This window comes from Vulpes vulpes, chromosome 1 (genome assembly GCF_048418805.1).
Source record: "Vulpes vulpes isolate BD-2025 chromosome 1, VulVul3, whole genome shotgun sequence".
In the NCBI taxonomy this organism is placed as follows: Eukaryota; Metazoa; Chordata; class Mammalia; order Carnivora; family Canidae; genus Vulpes; species Vulpes vulpes.
The window spans coordinates 10,645,572-10,659,099 of record NC_132780.1 but is presented as its reverse complement, the minus strand read 5'-3'; the positions used below and the strand labels follow the sequence as shown (position 1 = coordinate 10,659,099).

At 54.5% G+C, this 13,528-nt stretch overlaps 1 protein-coding gene and 1 long non-coding RNA gene across 2 annotated transcripts in view; one reads left to right on the top strand and one right to left on the bottom strand.

The window, feature by feature from the left end:
• Window positions 1-13,528, top strand: part of POU2F2 (POU class 2 homeobox 2) — a 75,773-nt gene that overhangs the window by 12,066 nt on the left and 50,179 nt on the right. The window contains exon 2 of the mRNA XM_072753773.1: window positions 5,025-5,085. The gene's annotated coding sequence lies outside the window, so the exon portion shown is untranslated. The remainder of the gene's footprint in view (window positions 1-5,024; window positions 5,086-13,528) is intronic.
• Window positions 8,046-12,824, bottom strand: LOC140594959 (uncharacterized). The gene is made up of 2 exons (XR_011996249.1): window positions 12,674-12,824; window positions 8,046-9,778 (listed from the first exon to the last, which is right to left on the bottom strand). It is a non-coding gene; the product is annotated as an uncharacterized lncRNA (long non-coding RNA).

The following is a 13,528-nucleotide window of genomic DNA, read 5'->3' as shown; positions in this document are numbered from 1 at the left end:
CCCTGTCTTCTCTGATAGAAGAGAAAGTAGAGGAGCAAGCACTTCTCTGCTCAGTAGGCTTTAGATTTATTCATCTTCTGGGGAGGGGGGGTGGAGGTGGACTCTGCTGGGCTTGGACACAGTGGGGACCTAAAGCTTGGCCAGGAAAGGGAAGAGGGCCAGAGGAACATGGCTCACTGTAAGCCCACCGGGTGCCTCCTCACAGTCTTGCCAATGGAGGGCTCGTTAGCCCCACTGTTTGCAATTACCAACATTAACTGATGTGACACATGCTCATTGTAGAAAAAAGAGAAAATGTAGATATTCAGAGAGTTGAAGGAAGAACCCACCATGATCACTGAGTCAAATGAGAAAAAAAATGAATTTCTCTATGCCTGTCTTTCTGGATAGCTTTTTCTCAAACAGGAGTATCCCTAGGAGTTTACCCAAAGAACTTTTTATAACTCAGATACATGGGACCGAACTCAGAATTCTGACTTCTGCTCTAAACCTTTTTCTCTGGGGAGCAGGGGGTGGGGTGGGGGGAGTGTATATGTATGTGTTTCATACAAATGAGATCATAAGCTATATACCAGTTTATAACCTGCCTTTTTCTTCCTAACAATGGGTTATGAGCATCACTCCCTTGTCAATGAATTTATTTTGAGCATATTTTCTACAGCCCTGCCATCCTCCACTCTGTGGCAGCTGTACTAGCATTTATATTCCTATACCCAGTCACAGGATATCTAGGTTGTTTCCTGGCATTCCCTGTGATAATTACCCCCACTTAACAGGTGAGGACATTGAGGCTTGGAGAAGTCCCTCATATGTATGAAAAGCTGAGACACCATCCAAGGGGATCTGGGGGTGGCCTGGGTGCTGGGAATGGTTTCTATCCTCAGGGCAGGGGTGAGGGGCCCCCAGACAAAAGACGTGTGAGCTGTCAGAGGGGAGGGAGGGGTGCTTGAGGAGACCACCGTCTTCCAGGGCCCCCAGACCCAGGCACGCTGTGGACCTGAGCACTATCCCATCAGCCCGCCCCCCCCAGCCCCCTCGTTGCCTCCAGCCCTGAGCCCACTCGCTGCCTGCTCCATCCTTGCCAGCTTATCAATAGGTTAAGTGGTCAGGTCAGCGATATTGACCATTTGATTAGGACCTTGTCAGATCAATCCCTGGCTCATCTCATGGGCCTCCTCCCCTGCCCACCCCCCCCGCCCCACCGCCCTGTTCTTCCGCGCCAGGGAGCAGGTGGCGGTAGAAGCCTCTGCCCTCCCGTATGCAGCACCCCAGGACCGGGAGCCCTTTTGCAAGTTCAGGGAAGGTGAGAGCCAGCCTTGGCCTCACCATCTCCCATCGTAGTCCTACCAAGTCCGGAGCCCAGAATGCCATTTCCAGTTCTGTCCCTGCCTCCCTTCCCTCGCACCCCGGGGGTCCCTCCAGGTCCTCAGTCTTAGTGCTAGTTCCCACACCCTCTGTTTACATCACTTTCTCTTGCTTGCTGTCACTAGATCTTGTTTGCTTTGTTTCCCACACGCCTCTCAGAGTCCAGTCAGATGGAGCGGCTCTCTCTTGGCTGTGTGACCTTGGACAAGGGAATTCACCTCTCTGAACCTCCATCTCTCCATGTCTATCTTAGGATGATCCTCACCAAACGGGTCACGAGGATTCAGTGAGATCACGTCCACAGAGCAACTCAGCATGCCCGGCAGCCTGGCCTGTAGCTAGCACTCAAGAAACACCAGCTGCTCTCACTGAGAGCTACTCTGCTGAACTTATCCAGCTGCTTGTTTGCAGGGGGGTCAGTTGCTCTGCCCATCTGTCCCTTGGTGGGAGTGTAGGTAGGCTGTCTGTGTGTGGGGCCAAGGGGCACTGTCATCCTCAGGCCTGTCCCAAGCTCCAGCTGGGGGCCATACCCTGTACTGGCTGATGCCAGGGAGCCCCAGAAGAGCCAGGCCCCAGCCTACTGTCCTCGAGCTCACACTCTGGCAGACGGGTAGCCGACCGATACCAAGACACACACTTTGATACTAGCTTTGGTGAGTGGTGAGGGCTTTCTCTCCTCTGGGTGAATAGCAGAACCCTCCCCTTCTCTGTGGCCTGCTGCAAGGAATATAGCCTTTGGAGTCAGAGAATTCGGTATTCAAGGCCTGGCGCCTCCACTTCCTGTGCCAGGTCACCATGGCCAGCTGCTTCTCCTCCCTGTCCCTCAGAGGCCCCATCTGTGAAACGGGCAGAAGGCACCTCCTAAATAGCTCCTGCCATCTTCCACTCCAGGCGCCGCTGGGAAGGCAGCTCCCAGCTCCCACAGGGCTGTCTCCTGCACAGGGGAGATGTTATCTACTGGGGAGAGGGGTCTGTCAGAGGACATATGGGGGCACGGGGGCTGGGAGATGAGATGAGGAGGCCGGGCCGGGGGCAGTGCTACCCATGGGCATTGGGCATCGCAGCTGAGGGTGGCAGCGTGTAGAAGGGAGAGCTGGTGTGGGAGCTGCTGCCAGAGGGAAGTGCCAACGTGGGGCGCTGCCCCGGGGAAGACCCCAGCCCTCGGGCACCGTCTGACTCGGGGCCCCTCAGAGGCTCAGGGATTCCCCCGCCCGCCCGCCATCACTTACACCAATATTGACGGTTAATGCCGTGTCGCCACCGTGTTCAACACTCAGCGCGGCTAATTGTTTTGACTGGGAATCGGCAAGGCGATTAAACGCCATCGATTTTGCCCTGCGCGCTGCATCGATTTTTAAATTTCCTATTGATCCCGGCCCTAAATCTCCTTAACCAAGACCTCACCGTGGAGATGACAGCCGCTGATTAGCTCCAGGCAGGGGTGGGGGGGTGGGGGGGTGGGGGGAGCAGCTCGTGAGTGGGGAGAGACCCCAGCTCCTCCCTCCCCCCAGGGAACAGGGTTCCTGTTACCCTGAAGATGGAGGCCCCGGTAGAGAGAGGAGGAGTGGGGGGGGGGGGGTGGAATTGGATGGGCCCCTTGCTCTTTTTACCCACCTTTTTTTTTTTTTTTTTTTTTTTCTCATTTGGGCTTTCCTCTGGTCTCTGCCTGTGGCTCCCTCCGCTCCTCTACTCTGTGTCTCCACATTTCTTCTCATCTCTTTCCTATCCATTTCTCCATCCGTCTGTCCATCTGTCCATCATCTTGTCCCCACTCTGTACGTCCGTCTTTTTCTCTATCTCTTTTCTCATTCTCAACTCCTGTCCAGTCTCCACTAATTCTTTGCGTCCTTTGCTGGTCCTGGGCCTCAGTCTCCCCATCTGTGCCTGCATATTTGCCACGAGATAGGAAAGTAGTGCACGGTCATCCTGTCCATCACCCTGTTGTCTCCCTTCTGGGGACTGTACCCACAGGTCCCAAACTGTGAGACAGCTGTGAGCCCCCTGTCTTTGTTAACCCCCTTCATAGGGCCCTCCCTCTTCAGATGTTGTCCCTTTCTGTGAACTCATCAGTACTCACCTGGTGGGAAGGTATCTCTGATATCCTGTCTCCTCTGAGAAATCTCTCCCTAGCTGACGTTTCCTGCTCCTTCTCTGAAAGCCCACAGCAAACAGGGGCGAAGGTAGCCTCTGTGTGGGTTCTTTTTCCAGGAGGACCATATACCCAGAAGGCAGGAAACGAGGTTTCAGGAGGCGGCACGCGGCCCTAACTCTAACCAGCTCCTAACTCTAACTAGGACCCCAGGGATGTCACATCTCCTCTCAGCCTCGTTGGCTGCATCTGTAAAGTGGGGCTGATACCAGCTGCCATTCTGTTTCCCTGTAGGGCGACAGAGAGGCTTCAGCTAATACTCTTTGGAGACAGGTCTCCCCATGTCCTCTCTGTCCTCTCCCTCTTCTGCATAGTACGCAGAAGGACCTTTCTAAAGACAAAGTAGAGATCCCTGGGTGGCGCAGCGGTTTGGCGCCTGCCTTTGGCCCAGGGCGCGATCCTGGAGACCTGGGATCGAATCCCACGTCGGGCTCCCTGCATGGAGCCTGCTTCTCCCTCTGCCTGTGTCTCTGCCTCTCTGTCTCTCTCTGTGTGACTATCATGAATAAATAAATAAAATCTTTAAAAAAAAAAAAAGACTAAGTGGAGTGTGTCCCTCCCCCTAGCAGCTTGGCCCAGGCAGGCACTGTGGGGTGCAACCCCTGCTCTCTCTGCAGCCTTGTCTTTCCTACTTCCCCATTGCCTCCTGGGCAGATAGAGGCCTGACATGCTCTTTCCTCCCATCTGGCCCTCTGCCTGATTAAAGTTTATTTAACTTGTCTGCTGGGCTTGGCTCAGGGGTGACACCCTTGTTAGGTCTTCCCTGACCTCTGCTGGGGTCCCCGCAGCACCCTCTGCTTACCCCAGCATGTTGGCATTGGGTCTTTATCCAGCCACCCACCCCCTGACTTGGCTGTGAACCCTCTGGCAGACAGGGACAGGGCATTGTCTAATCCACCCCTGTACCCCCGCTTGGTCCAGGGCCCAGCTTAGACATGCTTCATATCTACTGATTGACCCAGCGAATAAATAAATGAACAAATATACAGGTCAGAAGTATCATTGGGACTCCATTTTCATCACCTTGCAACACATAGGCACCTGATAATGAGTAACTCAGATGTCTTTCTCATCAGATCCTCCTGGCTGTCCTTTGAGATACATAGTTTGTGAATCAATTAATCCCTCTATCCGTCCACCTGTTCACTCATCACCTGTCATTGACTTCTTGAGCACTCTGCATTTTGCAGGGCCCTCTGCCAAAGGCTAAAGCTATAGGACTGTGTCTATATAGTCCCTGACCTTTAAGGTGCTTCCAGTCTGATGGGAAAAACATGTTCAACAAGACAGGCAGTAGGATGCCCATTTATGAGATGGGGATACTGAGACTCAGGGCCCGGAAATGACCACTGGGGGCAACAAGTGGTTGGCAGGTCCTGAGCCCACATTTGCCAGTCCTGACTGTGTGACAGGAGCAGAGTTCCTCCACTCGAGGAGTGCCTCATCCTGCCCGAGTCAGAGATGCTTCACAGATTCCCTCCCAGCTGACTCTCCTCTCCTCTCTTTCCAGGTTCTCGACTGGACCGGGTTGGTGGCCTGAATGTATTAGCTTCGCTGCGTTTGCCCAAGAGGTAAGGGCCACGGCCTCAGAGCTTTGCTTACTGCTATGCTCCGGGTGGGTCCTGTTCCCTCTCAGAAGCCCCTGCCTTCCCATCCTCTTCCCTGGAGTGCTGCCCTTCCTTGTTCTGCTCTGTCCTCTACAAGGTTAGTCTGCTTTGCGTTTTTGTCCTTTGTGTCCCGTGGCTTTCTGGCCACACTGATTTGGTTCTGGGTGTGGGTGACATGAGGGTTTCTGTTGATGAGTGTCATACTCAGTAGGAGAGAGATGGATAACTTGGTGGCTCAGATCACAGCTTGGGGGCAGGCACACCTGTGTCTGAGCCCCTTGTCTTTCCCTTCCTAGCTGTGAGTGACTTGGGATAGTCAGAGCCTCTGCTTCCTCATCTATAAAGAGAATAATAATAACAGAATCTGCCTTACTCTCTGACCTGAGGCCAGAAGGCTAGTGAGGCAGTTCAGATTCCAGCTCCAGAGCCGGATGGCACCAGCTGTGTGATCCTCAGTTTCCCCATCTATCAAAGGAGGGTGATAATGGCACCTACCACACAGGATGTAAGGATGAAAGAAGTTTCTTCTTGGAAGCATGTGCCTCAGGAAGCAGGAGCTCGAAATACAGCTGAAAGATACCCCTGAACAAGTGAGGATTGGTGAGACCCCCTCCTTGGAGCCCACTGAGACTCCTAAGCAGAAGTAGGAGTTCTTCAGCTGCTTGGCTCAGAAGGAAACAGGGGCTCCAGGCATGTCCTCTGGTGTTTTCTTTGCTCAGCTCAATGAGGCCCTGAGGAGTGAGCATCTGGAGAGGGGTGCTCGGGGGTGGGACCCCCCGACTCTTTGCTGCCACCCCTATTCCCAGCTTAACCTACAGGCCTTAGAACTGTTCTGATTCAGGACAATTCTGGTTCCCTGGAGAAAGCACACATCTTGGACTCAGACTCCTACATTCCTTACCAGTTAGAATGGGATCCAGGGGTGGGCATCAGGTGTCCTGGGGAAGCCTCTGGCTGCCCTCATAGGTATCCTCCATGGGCATCCTTGCTGTAGCCAGGGTCCCAGACTCACTTTAGGAAGCAGGTGAAAGCCGTAGCTCAAGGTTTGCAACCTGGTATAGTAGGGACCATAGTGGACTACAAAATGCATTGGACCCAGTGCATGGAGCCTGTTTCTCCCTCTGCCTGTGTCTCTGCCTCTCTCTCTCTCTCTCTCTCTCTCTGTGTGTGTGTGTGTGTGACTATCATAAATAAATAAAAATTTAAAAAAATGCATTGGGGGTGGGAGCCTGCTTTTCAGCTCCACTCACTGTCTCCCACAGAGAGGCAAAACTAACTTGCCAGATTTTACAACTTCCTGAAAGAAGCCAATCTCCCAATTTTTAAAGTTGGCTACTAACGAAATTTCAAAAATCTCCTTGTGATCCAAACTACACGGTTTGGGTAATCTTTGCCTCACAGATTTCTAGTTGTACTGCAATTAGTATAGACTTTCTCCTGGGAAAACACATCCCTATATCTCCTCAGTTGTGCTCCAACTTGGGATCTTTGCAGACCCCCTGAAACCCATCCATGAACCCCATTCTAACTAGTAAGGAATGTAGGAGTCTGAGTATAGGATGTATGCTTTCTCCATGGAGCCAGAATTGTAGCTTTCCCAGGAATACTCACGTCTCCTGATGCTCTTGATGTTTAAAAGAGGGTCAAGGAGGGGCTGAATCAGTAGAACATGTGACCTTTAATCTCAGGGTCATGAGTGCAAATCCCACATTGGGCATGGAGCCTACTTAAAAAATAAAAATAAAAATAAGAGAGTCAAGGAGCTTCCAGATTGTAGAATTTGTTTGGGGGCTAGAGGCTGGCTTTGAGGAATGTCTGAAGTTGGGCTAAAATAAGAGGCTGTTAACGGAATTATGTTTCAAAGCTGATGGAGGTTGCTAATCAAGTCTCTGATTTTAGCTCTTTGTGTTTAAATAGATATTTGTTCAGTATCCAAGGTTTCAGGGACATATGTCTGGAAGATTTGTTCACATGTGCCAAGAGCTGTTGCAGCCTAATGAGGAAACCCATACTTATTAGGGGCTACCTCTGTGCCAGGGCCCACTCTGGGCATTTTGCATTAATCCTCAGTGTAAGCCTGTGAGGTGAATTAGTAGTCCCCTGTTGCCAGAGAAGGAAACTGAAGCACAGAGAGGCAAAAGGCCTAAAGCAAGGGAATGGTAGAGGTAGAATTTGCGTTCAGGTCTGCCTGAACTTCGAGCTCTCACTCCAACCTCACCAGAACCCACCATGGTGACTGGAATTTCCTCGGGGTGGCTGATCCTTGGATCCTTAGGCTTAGTTGGGTGGGGGTGGGGAGGGACTTGATTTTGGGGAAACCCCTGAAGTCTTATTTGGTGCCAACTCTGATAAGTTTGGCACCAAAAAAGGGTTAGATAATACTGGGGCTACTTGTTGGTTTTTTGATAGAAACGAGAAACACATGTAACAACAGGAGATGTTTGGCTTATATAGTCTGTGAACTGGCCCTGAAGGCTGTCACCAAAATATCTTGAGCGGTCCAGGGGAAGTTTCATGCCCCTCCACTCCAGGGAGACATGTTTGAAGGAGGCCACACTCTTTTAGGTACATAATTTCATTACAAAACAAGAGCTCCAACAAACATTGCCCCCATCCCCATGGTCTTTCCTTTCTAGCTGTACTTGGAAGTTGAGTGATTCCCCAGATGTGGCTGGAGGCCTCCTCAGTGCCAGGATCTCCTCCCATCTGGCTCTCTCCCCTCCCCATCTAAGGCTACCTGACAGCCTCCCAAAGGCTGCCCCCTACCTTGTTCCTCCTTTCTGAGCACTGTTACCATATCTGATGATATATTGTGTGTATAACATCCCACCCCCCAAGCTCTCGACACCCAGCCCCTGGCACAGTGTAAATGCTCAGTTAGGATTTGTTGAAAGAATAAATAAGTGAGCACACATACACATAAACCCATATCCATCCATTTATTTCCTTCAGCCAACATTTTTTGGGGGTTTCTAGTGTGCCAGGCCTTGTGCCTCAGAGTGGGGTTGGGGGAGACCTGTGTAGCCTCTGAGGGGCCGCAGGCTGGTGGGGAGACAAGCATCAACACTACTACCCCGAACCCACAGGCCTGCAAGGGACTAGGTCAGGAGAAAGCCGGATGTGAGTGATGTGAGTGACGGGAGGGACTCGGGACTCGGGCAGACTTTGAGAGGAGGAGGCAGTGAGGGGGTTCCTGAGAGGTTAGGAGAAACCAAGGCGTAAGCTACTGTTCCAGTTGGTGGGTCAGTATTGGGGACTGTGGATTCGGCCTGGCCTCAGAGTCCCCATGGCCAGCTACTGTCCACTGGGTATCCAAGGCCCTCCCAGTGCTAGGCAGGGAGCTGGTTGTGTCCTCACCTTGTCTCCTTCCATCCTTCCACAAAATGACTTGGCCTTTGGTGTGGATGAGGCCCCAGAGTCCCACAGGTGGCTCAGACAGCAGTACTAGGGCATGCCCGGGGCACCCACACACCCTGAGGGAGAGTCTGGATTGCCTCAGACGCAGGGAGCTCAGCTGTGGGTGACAGGTTCCTATTGCTGGGTCTGGTGAGGGGTCTTGGAGAGAACCCAGGGCTGCTTAAGAGACAGGGAAATGGAGCTGCAAGGTAGATGCCTCCTCCCCAGGGTGAGAGTATGGGTGTGGCAGTGGGATGCTCCAGGATCCAAAATGCAGCCTGAGTGGCATTGCAGGTGTTCTGCAGACCAGAACCACGAAGTCAGTAGGTGCGGTCAGGGATTTGTTTGGATGCCCTGGGCGCAGTTAGCTACCCCTTTGTCACAGCTGCAGCTGGGGGCTTTAGCTACAGAATAGGGTGTGTGGTGTTACAGAGGGGCCTTGTGGCTGGGGTGGGCCAGAAGGAGCTTCAGTATGGAGGTGGCTCCTTGGATGTGGGCAGGCCTCATGGGGGGTGGTCCAGAGGGCAAGGCTGTGTGAGGCTGTTGGCCCAACTGCACCGTTGCAGTGGTGCTCCTCGCTGGATATGGAATCATGATTGGGCGGGGGTGCTGTTTGCTGTAGTGGTGGGATGCTGGGAGGTGTCAAGAGATCACTCAATCTGTTTGGCTGCCTTTGCTGTCACTGGATGGGTGGAGATACCTGTGCCCCACCCAGGACTGGGAGCATGTCAGCCAGAGGGTAGGGCATACAGATGTGGAGGAGGTGCAAATGGCTGTCATCCCTCTGCAGGTTCAGGGACTGCTTGGTCCTGGGCATCTCAGTCCCAGAGCAAGTGAAGGCTAAAGTGCCTGCTGTCCCATCAGGCTTGGAGCCCTAGGGGCCAAGGACAGGCACTTGGCCCTAACTCCATGTAGAGGGCTGGTAGGCAGAGGGCAGGCTACAGAGTCTGACGCTGTGCAGCTTTAGCAATGTTTCTTGGAAGTCATGATGAACGCTCCCAGCCCAGCCCACCCCAGCCCCTGCATTGTCCAGCTCACATTGTCTCTGCTTCTGGCTTCCTTCTTTCCACTTCCTCATCCTGAGGCTCTACCCTGTTCCCTTCTTTTTTCCTTTGCTTGGTTTCCTCTGGGTCTTGGCTTCTCCATTCCACCCCTCTCCCTCCTTGTTCTGAGCCTGGATCTCTTTCCAGTCTTGCGAGTAGAGTGTGTACAGGTCCATATCGAGCTTTCTGTCTTGAGAGAGCCACACAGAGATGTGGACCTGGTGGGGATGGGGGGTGGGGAAGAGAGAAGGAAAAACGATGCTTGAGGGAAAAACAAGAAAGGAGGTACCCCCCTCTCACTTGGCCTCACCATTCCAGGACAGCTTCTGAAAGCTCCCCTGTACAGCCATCTGCTTTCCTCTGGGGGCATGTGTGGACAGGAGGGCCAGAGGGGTCATCTGAGGAAGGGAGAGAGAGACTAGGGGAAACTCGGGGAGATTCAGGGAGCACCCTGCAACAGAAAAATGCCTGGAGAGGGGGAGCAGGTGAAAAGAGCAGACAAAGAGACCTGGGAGATAGCAAAAAGTCAGCCGGGAGAGCAGAGCAAGAGGCTCAGAGCCAGTCAGAAAGTGTGCGCATGAGGGCGCAAAAGTGAGCCACTAGAGGTGAGGGCCACCGCCTCTGGGGCACAACAGGGGGGCAGTGGGGGTTGCACCCCTGCCTGGTGCCTGCGGCCCCACCCCTCACCAGACTGTGGTGGGACAGAGTATAAAGAACTTACACTTGGCCAAGGCCCCTGGTGTGTGCGTGGAGAGAGAGACACAGGGCAGGGACTGTGGGAGGAGGGAGGTACTGCTTCTCTCTGTCGTGCGGCCAGAAGCCCAGTCTGCTCCCATTCCTCCCTACCTGTCTGTCTTGGTCCTGTCCCCTCCCTGCCTTGGCTCACAGGGGCCTGGAGGACAGACCAGGGCCCCTGGAGCTTGGGCACCCCTGAATTCTGGCAGGGGGAGGGGCGGAGGACACGGGAAGAAAGCCATGAATGTGTGTGTGTATGCACACGCACACACGTAAGCGCCTGAGCCCGCAGGAGAGACCACTTTGCACTAGGCCTCCCTTAGCTCCTCACTAGCTTCGCAGCCTCAATGTCTCCCGTGTTCCCAACTTCCCTCCACCTCCAGCTCCCGGCTCTCCAGGTCTCTCGCCAGCTGTCTCTGCTCTTCTGTCTCGCTCTCCCTGTCTGTCCTGCTCTTCCATGGCAATCTCTCCATTTCCCTCTGTGCATCGCTCCTGTCTGCCCTGACCCCTTGCTCCTCTGCGGCTCTGTCCCCCATCCTCGCTTTATCTGCGTGCCTCTGTCTCTGTGCCTTGTGTACACACGCGCACACACGCTCTCTGTCTGTCTGGTCCTTGTGTCTGTGTGTCTCTCCACCTCCTGTTTGCCCTTCCTCTGCTCCTTTTCTCCTCCGCTGCCTCCTGTGTCTGGCTGGGTCTCATCCAGTCTCTTTCATCCTCTGTCTCTCCGGTCCCTGTCTCTCTGGGTCTCTGGCTGTCCATCCCTGCCTCTGTGTGTGTGTCTCTCGCTCCCCCTCCTTCCCCCCCTTTTTTCTGTTTCTAACACCCACACTCACATCCTACCTCAGGAGTAATTGCTTTTGTCTGGGTTGGACTGGACTTGTGGTGGGGGGAGGGCGGGGGGAGCGGGTGGCGCTGGGGGGGTTGGGAGGGACGGAGGTCGCTTGGTGGAGTTGAGGTGGCGTCCACCAAAGCAGGGGGTGCTGAGGAACAGAGGTGCAGTGCCCAAGACAGGGAGGGGGCAGGGGCCCTGGGCCCATCCTGGCAGGGATCTGGGGCCTCCAGCAGGGAAGAGAAGGCAGCAGGCCCTCACATATGGATTTGGAGGCGATGTAGCTGTAGCAATAGAACAGGCCAGCCTGCACCGCAGTGGCAGTCCCTGCTGCCTCTCCACCCTCCCCCACTCAGAGACCCCCCCCACCAACACCATCATAAGCACCGAGGCACCATGACACACATGGGACACACCCAGAGCCTCTAGCCCACTCTCGGAAACACACTCGGCCCTCGGCACACAGGGACACGTGGCATCACGTAGCCGCACAGAAGGCACACTGGCTCTCTGACACTCAGAAAGAAAGAAGCTCCGATGACACGCGGAGGCAACCACACCTACGGCCACCCACAGACACAGACACAGAATCCACACACAGACACATGGGGCCTCATTCCACGGTCCCCCAGTTCTCCCAGAAACATCCCCGCTCAGACACTCAGGCGGCGACTCACACACACACACACACACACACACACACACACACATTTCCTGGAACATAAGAACGCACAACCGCCACGTTACCTGGGGGCAGGTCACAGAGACCTTGCACTCTCCCTCGAGGGTCAGACAGATCTATATACACACATTCAGACATTTGGGGATGCCCAGAGTGGGGGAGACACACGGAAGCATACACACACACACACACACACACAGAACCACCGAGTCCCCAGGGACACACCCACATACTCGTGGTCACACAGACATGACTCAGTAGCTGAGACACGCAGAGGCACACAGTCCTGGAGTTCCACAGCAGAGCTTAAGCACTCAAAGACACACAGCCACCCAAGTACACAGGGGACACATGCATACCCTATATGTATGGCAACTCAGACACCATAGAGCTCCCCTGGAACCTCCTGTCTGAAGCCTCACAACATCCCCCACACCACTCCCCACCCCTCTATACACGTGCAGTCCAGGCCCTGGGGCGAGGCCAAGGCAGCTTCTGCCCACAGAGACCCAAGGATGGGGCAGCCAGGGGCGCTATGGTTGGGCAGCAGACTGCCTGGGGGTTGCCCCGAGGATCTGGGCATCCATTCACCTCAGCTTACTCCAGAATGCCCCCAGGCCTTTCCCCAGTCCATGGGCTCAGGACAGTGTCTCCCCAGCACCCCCAGGTACCCCCTGACCATCTCCCAGAGCTCCATCCCTCTCAAACCCTCAAAGGGCCCCATCTCCCCGAGCTGCTCCCAACTGAGGGGATACCTCTTTCTTCTAGGGGGGCTGTCCCTCAATTTATCCCAGCCCCCTTACCTGCCAGTGTGACCCCCCCATCCCCATCATCCCCATCTGCTTCCCTGCCCACTCCCATACTCACCCCCTCTCCTGGCTGTCCAAGCTCTCAGCCTCCCTAAGCTCTCTTGCTGTAGGGGGGTGGCTGGCGGTGTGTGTGGGGTGTTGGCCCCTGAGAGGCATGGGTAAGGGGGACATGGGGGGTGGGGGACCTGGGTGCGGCTCTGAGAAAGGGAAGCAAGGCAAGCGGGAGAGAGGGAGAGGCAGAGGCAGGCAGGCAGCCAGCCGGCTTTATATCCCTGCCGTATTGATCTACCATGTCACAGCCCCGGTCGATAGCCAGCCGAGAAAGAGAGGGAGAGAAGGGAGGGGAGGTTTGGGGGAGGGCAGCGGGACCCCTATAGTCCTTGGCCCATCTGGGGCCTCCCTGGCAGGCTGTGGGGCCATGTTCCAGCCAGCCCACCCCCCAAAAAAGAGGCCCACCATATCCTCCCCCACCTCCTCTTAGCTGCGGCCCTCTCCCTGGGAGCCACCTGGGTAGAATTTAAGCACAGATTTTCCCATTTCTTTCTGCCTCTGGCAGCTCTTCATCTCTTATGGGCACGAGGCTTGGGGGGAGTAGAGGGGTAGGTGGGGGTGTTCGAAGCTGGTCACTGCCTTGGCTTCCCTCTGCCGCTAGGTGGGAGACTTTGAGGCACTGTTGGGTTGGGTCAGATGGACAGGAGTGCGAATCTTCCTTTGCTGTGTGTTGGTGGGCAGGAGAAAGAACCTCTCTGAATGTCTTCTTCTCCAGCCAGTGATAGCCAGGCACTCAGGAGAACCCCATCCATGTTGGTATCCTGCCCTTTCTGACTTGAATTTCCACCTCAAAACTGTGCCAGGCCAGTGCTAGAGACATACCACATTTACAATTTCTTTTTCCTGGTCCCCCTCATTCTCA